The sequence below is a fragment of the Lacerta agilis genome, chromosome 6, assembly GCF_009819535.1.
Source record: "Lacerta agilis isolate rLacAgi1 chromosome 6, rLacAgi1.pri, whole genome shotgun sequence".
Taxonomy (NCBI): domain Eukaryota; kingdom Metazoa; phylum Chordata; class Lepidosauria; order Squamata; family Lacertidae; genus Lacerta; species Lacerta agilis.
Window position 1 is genome coordinate 46,721,949 of NC_046317.1, and position 14,505 is coordinate 46,736,453.

A 14,505-nucleotide genomic window follows, 5' to 3' on the forward strand; every position below is an offset into this window, starting at 1 on the left:
TGCTGTTATTTATATTAATTTTTGGAATGTAAATTTGTTTTTAGATCATATTTTGATTTATGTGGGAATTACTCGTTTTGGTTTTGTTATTTTTAATGTATTTTTGTAATTATGTAATTTCATGTTGTAAGGTAAAGGTAAATAGGTAAAGGACCCTTGTACAATTAAGTCCAGTCAAAGGTGACTTTGGGGTGCGGCGCTAATCTCGCATTCAGGCCAAGGGAGCTGGCGTTTGTCCACAGACAACTTTCCGGGTCACGTGGCCAACATGACTAAACTGCTTCTGGCGCAATGGAACACCATGACAGAAACCAGAGCTCACAGAAAAACTTTTTACCTTCATGCTGCAGCAGTACCTTTTTATCTACTTGCACTGGTATGCTTTCAAACTGCTAGGTTGGAAGGAGCTGGGACATAACAACGGGAGCTCACTCCATCACAGGGATTTGAACTGCCAATCTTCCGATCCTCAAGCCCAAGCAGTTCAATGGTTTAGACCACAGCGCAATCCGCATCTCAAGCCACCTAGAGCATGGTTTTAACTATGGAAAGACAGCATACACATAGAATGATACATGTATACAGTTGTACCTTGGATCCTGAACGCCTTGCAACTCAAACATTTTGCCTCCCGGATGCCGCAAACCCGGAAGTGAGTGTTCCAGTTTGCGAACGTTCTTTGGAACCCAAACGTTTGACACAGCTTATGTGGCTTCCGATTGGCTGCAGGACCTTCCTGCAGCCAACTGGAAGCCGCGCTTCAATTTCTGAACGTTTTGGAAGTCGAACGTACTTCCAGAACGGATTCCGTTCAACTTCCAAGGTACCACTGTATATGATTTTTGTTATAAAAGAAGGAGTGGAATGCCACGGGAATTAAAGGGTACTGCACTGGAGCAAGTACAACCACCTTCCTAAGCCAACAGTGAAGCACCATTTGGAGAAAATGATTAGACATATGCGGATTATTTCTGAATTTATTCTTTGAGAACAAAATGAAAATGAAGACCCTCTATGTGTTCAGATTCTAATTGAAACCATGGTTTGTTTTTATCTTCTGGAGGCTGATTTGCCAGGCAGTACAATTCTAAATTCGGGATTCCCTAGCCCCCATCACGATTGGCAACAAACAACATAAAAAGTGGAAGTTTGAAAAAGGTATGTTAAAGAGTCACCATTTTAATTACCACTAATCTAATGCAATATTGTGAAGTTTTCTTTTCTAAAACATTTTATATGCTGATTAACAGAATGCCAGAGCCAACTATAGTCGTCTTTCAACAGCATAAAGGTAAAGGTAAAGGACACCTGACAGTTAAGTCCAGTCGCAGACGACCCTGGGGTTAAGGCACTCATCTCGCTTTACAGGCCCAGGGAGCCGGTGTTTGTCTGCAGTTTTTCCAGGTTATGTGGCCAGTATGACTAAGCCGCTTCTGGCTCAATGGAACACCAAAACCAGAGCAGCGCACGGAAACACCGTTTACCTTCCTGCCAGAGCTGTACCTATTTATCTACTTGCACTTTTTTGGCGTGCTTTCGAACTGCTAGGTTGGCAGGGGCAGAGACCAAGCAATGGGAGCTCACCCTGTCGCGGAATACAGTATACTGTATTCAAGTTTCTAGTGATAAATATACTCAGATATTTCAATTTTATGTAACATGTTAATGTTCAATAGGCTTCTTACTGCTTTTGTATATGAGAAGGGACATTAAAACATTCCTCTTATTCAATAAAATCAGTTACCTTCCAAACTGCTTCTCTAAACTCTGGCTGTTTTCCACACTGCTGCCTGGATCCCATACAAAGGAAAAATATAGAGCAGGTGGACGTTTGAGACTCTCTGTCTTTGTCTGGTGTTAGGGATGCAAAGATGTGTCCAACTGTAAGCTTCCTTTCAACTGAACTTTTAAGGAGAAGCTTCTGTAATTATTTAATTTCATGATTTGGGGATTGGGAGAAAGACTAGATGAAGTATGAAACATGAAGTGTTGGAAAGAAAATGAGAGTGTCATTCTGTGCAAATAATTAGTTCATGTATCAGCCAACTTTCAATAATAGTCCATATTAAATGTTTCTGAACTAAAAATCTAGCTGCAATTGCTACCCACAACTGTTAAGTTCAAGACTTACATATGAGCATTTTCCTATGGAGGCAGCAATAAAGTCAGAAAGAAACACAAGTATATTAGATATGAAATTCTGTTTCCTAGGTCTCCAGAAAGCAATAACAGTTTTTTTCACAAGTTTAAAATTTTCATTTTAACAAGAGGTATGGAAAACGAGATCAAGCACCTTTCAGCTTGCTGAAATACTTGTTTCCATGGGTTTAATTCTCCTTAGTACCTCACACAACATAATTGAAAGTTGCCCGGGAACAAGATCAGAACAACAAAACAGAATTCAGGAAGTAAATTCTCCACAGAGGAAAAGAAAAACACAAACCATTAAAGATGCTTCATATGATTGAGGTTAAAAACTGATATTTCATGGAGCTCCATTTCAAAAACAACCAGATGTTCAAAAAGGAACACTAAGTTTCTTGTTTCAACCAAAAGTTACAAAGAACGCCCAAAAGGGAAGAGAGAGAAAAATGCACAAATGCCTTTACACAGAGGTGACATGAACAAACTAGTTATGAAAGTAGTTCTATAAAAAGAAACATTTTTGTCTGCAGGTCAAAGAGAAATTTAGAAAATCAGTTAATAAATTCTAAGAACATAGGAGCCACTGCAGCTTTTGGGCACAAAGGATGTTGTGTTTCTAGGCCACTGTGTTTCACGAGCCATACTGTTTGTTAACTGCTTGCATTTCATTATGCTTGGTTAATAAAAAGGTCAGGTAATTCTTGTTATTTGTTTGTCTATAGATCCACTCAGGTTTGCAAAGTGACATAGTTCCAATTGTTTTATGCCAGAATGCTACAAAAACTACAACCGTAATTATCATTTTAGCATGGTTTATGTTATGAGAAGTAATTTCTAAAACTTCTATCATCCCCCCAAAAATTATCAAGGTGCCCATAAACTCCATTACTCAGCCTTGATTGATAACTGTTTGCAAAAGCTGGTGATCTGGTTTTCAACATTGCGATAACTCACCAGCTAAACATCACAGTAACTCACCAGCTAAACACTGTCTGCTGGCAGTTTGACAATCCCAGGTTATTTGTATTCACTATGACTCATCACCATAATCTGCATTGTCCTGAATACCACCATTTGGTAGCCAAGCCCCCAACCAAAAGTCTCATTTGGTTGCATACTGGCATGCCTGCTACTGAAAGTGACCGTGAGGTTATTGATAATATAATCACTTATATGTTTTAGACCCTTAAGTAGTAGCAGGTGCCAGGACACTGTACTGTTCGCCTCTGCGTAATTCCTTCCTTATTTCAGATATATTAACATATTGCAATGTTTTGCTGGTGATATATTGCAATACCAAAAACCAGTTATCGCCCAGCCCAAATGGCAAATGGTTGCTCTGAACCACAGCAGATATGCTGTGTTTTGCAGGGCTTCGTGAAACTACATGAAACTGCTGAGTGAGGTGTCATCAACCTGTAGATAGCACCCATCTCTACTTCTCCTTCTCATCAAATTCAGGCAAAACCATAGGAGTGCTGAGTCAACAACAGGATTTTCTAATGGGCTAGAAGATGGCTAACAAATGTCAATCCAAACAAGATGGGGATACTATCAACAGGTGGTTTATTTGCCCGGGTAGCATTCAACCAACTGTTCCAAAGTCTCTAATTTATAATCTAAGCAGCTTCTGTGACATGACACAACTTTCACAAGTTATAGCTGGTATGCCAGCTGCAGCCCCTTCTGGACAGACAGTCCAATCCAGTTAATGTTATGTTTGCATAATAGTAACAGGTCTTTCTTTGCATAGCTGTTCACTTTACCATGTTGCAGATTATCTCACTTTTCTAACACTGGCTAGATAGAAGCAAAGTCACAGGAGGTATATAGTTACTTAACAATTCACGACTGATTGCGTTAGTCATTTGTCTCCCCTAGATGTCAATGGGAGTTTATTTTTTTACTTCTGGTCTGTTCAGGATGTGACTTGAAAGAGGTTGCTTGTGTTTTCCTCTCCAGGCCCTTTAACTTAATTCATACATTCGTGTGTAGGGAAAGGGCCATGTATATCATGATGTGCAATAATCCTGTACAAATGTTTTGCTGCTTATGAAAATGCTCCTACAGGTCAACCAAAAAGGGTACAAAAATTTATCACCTATTGTCAATGACACTTCCCAGCCAAGGAATTCACACTGCAGACAGTTAAGTATTTACTGTCAAAGATAACATTTACCGTCGCTTCTACGTCTCTGTATATCTATGCACACCAATCTAACAGCTAGGCAGCTATTCCCAGGTCCACACTCTATGGAGCAGTTGCAGCAATGATGGGGCCACTCCTACTCCACCAGTTTAAATACCTTCACCCAACAGGCTGCGTGCACACAGCCTGAGACTGCACCAGTGTGCATCCCTTTTCAACTCCCTCCTGATTCTGGGGGACAGTGGTACAGGAAAGGGTGGAGAAGCACCTAGCCTTTCACTTGCCTGACTGCCTCTTTCTTGTCTTCTTCTGGGGCATCCTGTGCTCCACTCTCTAGTTCTAAAGCTTCCCCTGCCTCCAGTTCTTGCCTCCATGCTGGTACAGGCCTCTACAAACCACCACCCCCACTCCTGAGCCAGCCCTGCTGCCCCTGGTGCACACTCATCAGAGGCCTGCCAGCCCCTGACATCTACAATATCACTATTAGACAAATCAGGGCCCTTATTTTTTCTCTAATAATTGCAGTACATAAGTAGGATTTTTCTTGCTTCCCAAAACCTGGGAAGAAAATAATTGGGGACAGCAATGTTCTACAAGTCCTTCCCTGGCACCTGCAGAGTTCCCTTCCACTGTTGAAATTAGGCTTGAAAGAAGCATTCACAGAATAAGGTGTGTGTGCTTGGTTGTGGTAGGAGCAGTTGCCCATGACTGTTTATCCAGTTTGCAAATGTGCTCACAGGCTCAAAAATGTTGGCGACCTCTGTGTTAAGTGACCAGGATGTAAAGTGCATGCTCCTAAAGAACAAGGGCACCGTCCTGCAAATCCTGTCATCTCTTTCAGGAGTTGCAGAGAACCCAGAAGAGGTTTGGGTCTCTTGCATGTTGATTTATATGCAAGAAAGACAAACTCACTCACCCTTGAGTCCTGTGGCATGCACAGATTATATGAAGCACAGGTAGGGTCTTCTTTTACCTTGGGCTTCAGAGAAGTTAAGAAACTGTACAAATTGCCTCTCAGAGCTCTGCCACCACCTTCCCAAATGTTTGTGGAAATGTTGGGGAAATTGGAAGAAGGCAAGAGAGAGAGAAGGGGATGGGGTGCTGCTAGTGTTAGTGAAGCTGCTCACCTTCCTTGTAGCTTAGGGTAGGGGTCTTCTTAGTTGTTTACTTGCCTTGTTCTTTCTCCACCATGACACATTCCTCCCTCCCCTGAGACGCAAAGTTCCCCCTTCAACTTTCCCTGTCTACTCATTTCACTCTCTCATTATCACTTCTCTCTGGATTCCCTTGCAATGCTACCCCAGATGGGTCCTGAGGGTGAACATTCTCCTCATAGGCCCCCTTTTCAGATATACGTACACTGCTGGTGTTGACAGGAGTTTCTGCTGCTGTTCCTTCCTTCCTGCCATATGGCTAGAGACAAAAGTGAGAGAGAAGACTTCCTTAAGAGGGAGGTACTAAAGGCCATCTTGAGATGCTGCTGCCGTCAGAGCCGTCTCATCCATAGAAGCCGGTGGCGCGGTGCGCCTGGGCGCCCCAGGGGCGCCCCCGCGAGCCCGCCGGCATACCGGGCTCCTCCTCCCCAACCCGCCCCCGCCCCCACGGGCAGGCGGGCACTCGCGCGCCGGCGGGCGGGCTGTAAGCCGCCCGCCCTCGCCTCCCAGAGCCCCAGCTGGAGCGCTGGAGCGGCACGGGGCTTTGCGCGACCTTCCAGCACTCCAGCTGGGGCTCTGGGAGGCGAGGGCAGCCGGCTCGCGCTCCCGCACGCAGCCGGCCGCCCGCCCGATGCAGCGCGAGCTGTCCAGCTGCGCGCGGAGCGCGAGCTGCGCGGAAGCGCGAGCCAGCCGCCCTCGCCTCCCATCCCGGAAGCGCTGGAAGGGCGCGCAGAGCCCCGCGCCGCTCCAGCGCCACGCCCCTCACCCCCCGCTCGCCCACCCCCCTCCCAAGGGGCGGCAAGCGCGGGAGGGAGGCGGCGGAGAGGCGGCATGGCGGGGGCGCCGGAGGGATAGCCGCGCCAGGGCGGCAGATCCCCTTAAGACGGCTCTGGCTGCCGTGGACACCTCATGGTGCAGCTGCAGGCAGTACAGATACTACCACAGAGCTTGGCTGCAGCTGAAAGGCTCGCCTAAGGCTCCAACAACAACCAATCTGTTTCAAGTGAAAGACCAGAGGGTTGCTACTTCTGCCACCAAGAGAAAATAAAATGGACCCAAATCTTGAACAAAGAAGTGCTCTCTCTTACTGTGTTCTTTGAAGCAGCACATGCAGTGAAGAAAGATCCCTTTGCTTTGGAGCAGAGGTGAGGAATCTCAGGCACAGGGGCCAAATGCAACACTCTAGGTCTCTCTATTCAACCCTCAGCATTATCCCCAGATCTCACTCCTTCTTCGCAGACCCCATATCTCCCAAGTCCTGCTCCAAGCCCTCCTTGAGTGCTTTTCCTTGCCTGGAAGTGTCCTTGAACTGCAATAATGCCTCTTCCCTGCCTAGATAAAGAGAGGTACATAGAAACATCTTGCTGGAATGTAGCCTACTGTCTAAAGCAGTGTTTTTCAACCACTGTTCTGCGGCACACTAGTGTGCCGCGAGATGTTGCCTGGTGTGCCGTGGGAAAAATTGAAAAATTACTTTATATATAGTCAATATAGGCACAGAGTTAAATTTTTTAACATTTTCTAATGGTGGTGTGCCTCGTGATTTTTTTCATGAAACAAGTGTGCCTTTGCCCAAAAAAGGTTGAAAAACACTGGTCTAAAGATAAGAAACATCTGTTGCTCCTCCCAGTTTTGCGGTTCACAGCATAAAAATACAAAATAAAAACAAAATGCATAATAAGTGAAAGTAAACAGCAAAGAAAATAAATACTCCAAGGAAATAAAACAATTCCAACCAGAAATATATCTACTACACAGAGATGTTAATCAAAAGAAAAGATGGTTCAACAGCAAAATATTCATACTAGCTGTACAGGAGATCTAGGTAAATTCCTGTCAAATGCAGATATATTTCATTTTCAAAATCTGTACTGTACTGGTGTTCAACTTTCACTAAGTAGATTTGGATTCAAACTCTTACTCAACCACGTAATTCACTGGGCCAGTCATAATCTCTCTACCTAACCTATCTCGCCAGATCATTCTGATGAGTTAAAAACAGAAGAGCCATGTATACTGTTCTATGCTCCTTGGAGAAAGGGCAGAAAAAAATGAATGCCTAATAAAACGTCATCCAGGCTCTCAATAGTATCAACAGGCAATGAACAAACATGTACAAATTCATGCCATTTCAACATGCATGCACAAATAGATGCCATTTCAACCCATTCAACTGTGCTGAAAGCCCTTTCCTAGGCCCAACTTGATCAAGTCAAGTCTAATACAAGTTAATGAAAGTGTTAACAAATCATCATCACCACCCCTCTATTTCTGATATTTAATATGTGAATAACAATGCTAATGTAACCAAAATAGTACCATCCATGCATAAGAGAAGCATATTAGGCAGCTTTGCAAAATCTGAGAGGTTGTAGGAATTCAAAAACAAACTTAACTAAAAGCAACTCAATGAAGACTGAGCATGCTCAGTGGTCACAGAATGCTCACTAATAGTTGGGAGAGGATACAGAAAGCCAAGCAGGAGGGGAAATGGAATGGAGCAGTCTGAACAGGAGCATGCCACACTGCAGCATTCTGTTGCAAGTCCCTCTTTTACATACTAACTAACGCCAAACGTATCCAAGTACCGGGTAGCTAGCCTTATACAGCTAGAACAGGATCACAGACATACAAGCAGGAGGTATGAGTAGGCTTGGGGAAACAACAAGGTGTGAAGAAGTAAAACAAAATTTATGAGGAAAAACTAAGAGTACCTGCTCTGCAAGACAGCCCAAGGAGAACTGAGCATGCTCAGTGGCCATTTGAGGGTTGGATAGAAAAACAAAGGGTGAGAGGGAATGGGATATAGTAGCAGAAGGCATGGCTAAATAGGAGCACTCCACATTTTACTGCAACTCCCACTTGTAGGACACATTAATAAACCTGCAAACCTACACCTGAAATTCAATGCAACAGCCATCACTTTTCTGTAAACTGCAATTAGTTCCCCATTCCCCTGTTGGCACATAGTCATTGATTCAGATAATGTAACTTGAGACTGCTTTGCACATGCAAAAAGTCTGAACAATATTCTAGGTAGCAATAACCATGACTTCTTGGCCAATATTTTTAATAATGATGAAATAAATGTTTTAGTAGAAGTGAAAACTGCTGAATAAGAAAGCAGAGCATAAACAGTAATTAAAAGACAACATTTCTGAAAACAGGATTAAGAAATGTGAATTGTTTAAAGCAGTCTGCTCCAAGGTTTTCCAAGGCAAGGTAGAGATAACCACTGTGGTTTCCACTTTACAAATCCAAGTTAAATTAATATTTAACTAACAGTAAAGCAGCAAGCAGAAATAAACCAGGTTCTTAACAAGCAGTAGTTGTCCAACATGACGTACCTCTTCTGAGCATTTTAAAATATCCTCCCATGTTACTTATAAGACAAAGAGCTAGAAAAAATAAAAAGCGAATTATCGAGATTGCAGCAGAAGCCCCCACACTACTGAATTTATGCCTTCAGACCTCCATTTCTGGATACCTATAAAAAAATTAAGTATTGCACCATTTTATTGCACAAATCATGCACTGCACTCTTTAGATGCATACCACTTCAAGTATAACTGTCAAACTATTCCATCAGTCATGGATACTTTAGTTGAGATTCCTGCATTGCAGGGGGTTCAACTAGATGACCCTCGGGGCCCCTTCCAACTCTACAATTCTATGATTCAAAAACTGTGTGATCCTCTTATCCTGCATTGTACAAGGGACACTTAATATTTCCGTGCTGGATTAGCATTACACTTCAGCATTTCCCCCTAACATCTTAGATATAGCATTTTACCATTATTATAATATTTGTGTTCCATAATGGGAACTAAGTAGTTTAACTCTTAGCCTCTTCTGAAAAGCACTTTAGAAACCATTGTAAAATTGGAATGCAGAAAGGTTTGCCCTTCATAATATACTAACAAGTCCAGAAACTGCTGTCTAGTGGTATTTAGCTGATCCAACAAATACTTGATGGGTTTGTAAGTTTACAATCCTATTACCATATAAAATACACATCTCAACCTTTTCATAATCACGCAAGCCACGGTATATGAAAGTGTCGATTACACACTATGCTGCCACAAACATGTTAATCACACTCTGCTGAAACAGTTTACGTAAGCTCTCGTCTTATTCAAGTATCTTTAAGTAACATCCAAGGAATCCATTTCTTTTGGGGGAAACTCCTGATTAGGTTGGTCTCAGTTAAAGTCTACGTAACATAACTGCAGGGTCAAGGAAAAGAAAGGCCCCAAATTTAGGGCCTAATGAAGGTCAATACGATCCACAACAGTATGTTCCTTACAGAAGTTGCTCTGCATCTTTTAGAAACATTTGCTGGCAAAAGCAATACGGAAATTGAGATGTATAATGGGATAACATTCGAAGAACTGTGCTTCTTTGGTTGTATGCTATTAGCAGGCTCCAACAATGTCATTCGCAGATATAAGTATATACCTGTAGACTCCAAAGAAAATGTATGAACCTATATTACAAGTAAATTTACAGAAGGTCAAAAACTCAGCTGAAATTCATCTTTAAGCAATTCTTCTCAAAGCCCACAAAAACGGACTTTTCTTCTGTTACACTGATATTTTTCCTTCGTCGGAGACGCATTCTCCAACAACTGCTACTGGCAAAAGACACAAATGTTGGTGAGACTTTCTTATGAGCACCACCACAATAAACCAGAATGAAAATAATCCAAACATTACTTACAGCCCATGTGAACGAAAAGACATCAATACAGAAGTGTTCATACTTTATTTGCTAAATATTCTGACACTTTCAGCAGAACAACAGAGGAATGCTGGCTATGACTTCTTTTACTGTTTCTGCCAAAAGCCAACATACTATCATGGGTAAGCAGTACATAAAAAAGCAAACAAAGGCATATGGCGATATTTATAACCAAGCTGAATTATAAAAATCTTCTGCGTTAAGGGATGCATTAGCTCTTTGTCCATAAGCTGTTTAACTCTTTGCTATGAATGCCTTTTCCAGAAATGGGAGGAATGCCAAAGCAGGTCACCTTCAAAGTTAGTGAGTTAAAAGCAACTCACTGGAAACACAAATAAACTAATACTGATTTGTAACTGGATTAGTTCACAAGGTTGGCTGTTGTGATGACAGGCTACATTGATTTCTTATTGATAAAGTTAAGTTTGCTGATCACACTCTTGAATGTAAGTACTATCTCAGAACCACAGCTAAAACAATGGCATGGCAAAGTAATAAACCAAGGATTAAAGTACACTGACAGCAACATAAAACTGGCCACTGTGAATCAAGCATCAAGATAATGAGTGCTATGCACATCAAGTAGTTTTTTAAATGAAGATATTGTCACCCCAGGGCCTCTAGCGACAAGGAGAAGCAGCCTACAGCATTGGCAATCTAAAACTGTCATGTAGCATTTTCTTTTTAAAGATGAGCATATATGGTTATTAACAGAAGCAAATATAAGCAGCAAAAACCAGGCACTGTCCCTGCACAAGACTCACATAAATTAACTGAAGTTGCACTCAAGAACATCTATGTTCCTGCATTCTTACTCCTTTGAATGAGACAGTATTCCTGGTGGATTGTGCCCTATTTGTTCATTATTTTCATGGCAAAGTTAATTTATGCTAGTAATTCAACACTTTTCTGTTCACTTGTGAGCAAAAACTGCCTAAAGGAAATCAGGAGACTCCTACAATTTTGTGGAGACAAAGACAGACATGGGCAAAGCCTCCATAATGTAACCAGTTAACTTGGGGCTACATTATGGAGGCTGTGAATTGGGATTGTTCACCTCCCCTCCAGATGTAGGAAGGAGCAACATTAACACAACACATGTAAACAGTGCACTAATCATCAGTTTATTGTCTGTCTTCTGGAAACATGGCAACATAGAATGAAGCTGGTGGTGGAGTGGGAAGGAGACAGGATCAGACAAATGGAACATTGGGTGAGTAACTACCACCCCTTGAACCTTTTAACTACAATTAACAATATTCTAAGATTGCAAAACACTGGGAACATTAAGATAGCTAACCACTCTGTATAATTCAGTTATCTACTTGACAAGTGGACATTTTGACAGCACAACTACAGTTGATAACATGTATGATAGCTAAATAAGTATGACCCTAAGCACTCTTTGAAGTAATTGCCACGGACCATCACCCTTTGTGCATACAAGTTATCTGCATGCATGCATGTTTCTTAAGAGTGGAATTTTTTTATTGTTTTAATCTTTATCATGAATACTTAGTTTACACTTTCAAGAGCTGAAACAGCTTAATTGAAGCAATTGATAAAGGAAATAACCAAGGGTTTCATGCATTCATTTTCCTTCATTCTATTAATATATTTCACACAGCTACATTACTCTGCACAATACTGAACTCAAATTTATTCATAGTTCAGGATTGTGCACAGCCATGTAAAGCCAGCAGCATGAGGTGTTTAACAACTGGCAAGTGCAAAACTGAAAATGTTACTCTCATTCCTGATATTCAGAAGCAGTCTTGGGATTTCATACAGTCTGCCAGTCATTGCTTTAGTTAAAAAGAAACCAACAGGTTGAGTGGGAGCTGGCTGACAAAGTGCCTACACCATTTGCATTTTAAAAGGGCCCTTTTCTTCTCTTCTAAAGTACTCCTGCCAGTCCAACAGGGGGCAAAAGTTTACATTTTGAGCACAAGCATATTAGAGGACCTCTGAGACTGAATGGCAAAAAAGGAATAAAAAAGGAATTTTGAGTAGCACGGTATATTCTCTCACCTACCTCTGAAGGAAAACCTACCACTGTCTTCATTCTATACTTAAGGTCTGAGAAATACAACAGTTATTTCCCCAGCACCTAAGCTACTGACATGTAGAAGAACTTCGCTCAGCTTTTAACACTCCCTGCCAACTACTATTTAACATGCTACATATTTATATTTTGTTTTTTAAAAAAACCAATTGCCTCATTTCCCCCCACAAATGTTATTCCAAGAAAAAGAAATCGGCATCACAGAAAAAAGCTAGTGTTAAGTACACAGAAAACACTCCATAATTTTTATCCACTTCTTCCTTTGAAGCAAACAGAATGATAAATGCTAATAAGCAACTGTCAGAGAAAAAAAATGTGATTCAGGTAGTTTTCTAATTACCCAACGTTTAGCTCAGAGCACTAAGCATAGTCTTTGAAGCAAAAAGGCACCTTTCTAAAGCTGTCTGTGAGTTAAAAAAAAACACCAACAACCACAAACCAGTCTGACCAAAGCTAGGAAACTCATTGTTTCTCTCTCATTTCTTTCCATCAATCTGCAGTCAAAAAGAACAAAGCGAAGAAATAAGAAACCCCCCCCCATACACACACTCTTGGTTGCCATTTGAAAGGATGAAGCAGGCATTCTGAAAGCATCTGGTTTCGAGGCTCTTACTCGAGTGGTGTCACTGCTTCTCTTTTCCAGACTGTATGGTAGACCTGGGACAAATCCAAAAGATTGTATTTCTAAACATTTCTTTCAGGGTGGAGAAGCAGGCGAGGCAAGGCAACATTCCTGACAGTGCAAGTCTTAGGTTCTAGGCACCGCAGGTGAAGTCAGGCAGACTGATCATGTATATTCTTCACCTTTTCCAAACGCCATGGGGGGGGGGGGTATACAGGGAGACCGATTTTCTTACAGGCACCACCACAGTATATTACGTCTTCCAGTGGGAAAGGTCACCAGGCCATATTCATTAACATGGAAAACATATCTCATGTTTCCAGGCTGCAAGAGTATTTGGACATTTGATGCTTTCATTTTTATTCTTTTCACATATTAGGGTTTCTTTTTAATCTAAAAAACAAGTCCTTCAGCACACGATCAGGAAGAAGGGTCTTTGAATTTCTTTATTTTAAATTAGTGTCTACAACCAACATCACCATTTGATTAAAACAAAAAAACAAAAAAAGTTCTGCTTTTTGTGCCTGCCATGAACAAAGTATGCAAATCGAGGAAGGGCGGAGAGGAGAACATACACATGCCGTATCATGCAACAGTTCCAAAACAGGTACAATGCAAGTCTCCGTGTAATAAATAATATGAACTAAACACACACACACACGCACATGGAGGCCAGCGTGGAAAAAGCAGCCAAGAATCCGTGCATGTGGGGGGTGGGGACAATTAACCCTCAGCTGAAATCCGGATTTTTTAATTTTTATTTTTAAAAAGGAAAGGAATCAAGTGAGAATGGCGTCGGCAGGTAAGAGACGGGCGGACTGGGCAACAACCCCTCCCCCCTCTTGCACGCACAACTCTATTAACCGAGAGTGGATCGGGTCCAAAAGGTTTCTTCTCCCCGAGGAGGGCAAGTTCCCGCTGTGGGAGCGCAGGAAGAATCCCAGGGCAACAAGGGGAAAGAAGGCGCTTCTGCCCCACGGGACGGATCGAGGTTGATCCCGCCGAAAGCGGCGGTGCATTCAGAGGAACTCACCTCGAAGGAAGCTTTAGGGCTCGGTGGGCAACGGCGGGAGCGGGGGGGGAGTGGTAAGGTATTTTTATTTCAGCAAAGGCAAGCCTTCCCCCGCGCTACTCAACAGGCGGCGGGTGACCGGCAAGACCGTGAGACGCCAAAGAAACTACTCACCACACACGCCCGGGGCGCCGCCACCCGCATGCTGCCTCGCTCCGACCCGCCAACCAGCCGCTGGCGCCGGGCTTCGCCACCGTCTCTCTCTCTCTTTCTTTCTCCGTGAACACACGCGTGCACGCGCGCTCACACACACACACACCGGCAGCTCCCGGAGCCCCTCCGCTCCCGTCCCTCGCACGAGCTCCCGCCCAGTCAGCGCGCGCCCGCCTGAAGAGCCGCCAGCACAGCCAACCCGCCTCAGCAGGCCCGCGCCGCGCGTGCCCAGAGCTAACCAACCAACCAACCAGCCCGCCCGCAGAGCCCAGGAGTGCCTCGAGCCCGCCCGCCCGCCGACCCCTCCTCCTCCCGCGCGCCCCTGACACCCTCCCACCTACTCCCCCCATTGGGCTGCTGCGCCTTTCTCTTCGCGCGCCCCCCACCCCGCCGCCGCCTCACCGT

The 14,505-nt window shown here is 43.2% G+C and overlaps 1 protein-coding gene across 23 annotated transcripts in view; it reads right to left on the minus strand.

The window, feature by feature from the left end:
- Nucleotides 1–14,210, minus strand: part of PTPRF (protein tyrosine phosphatase receptor type F) — a 470,302-nt gene extending 456,092 nt beyond the window's left edge. For 5 of the 23 annotated variants that reach the window (XM_033152394.1, XM_033152379.1, XM_033152393.1 and 2 more), the window contains exon 1: nucleotides 14,062–14,208. The gene's annotated coding sequence lies outside the window, so the exon portion shown is untranslated. Of the gene's footprint in view, nucleotides 1–14,061 lie in introns of all 23 variants that reach the window. The other 18 variants (XM_033152400.1, XM_033152397.1, XM_033152386.1 and 15 more) reach the window with 8 other exon arrangements.
- Nucleotides 14,211–14,505: the final 295 nt, after the last annotated feature.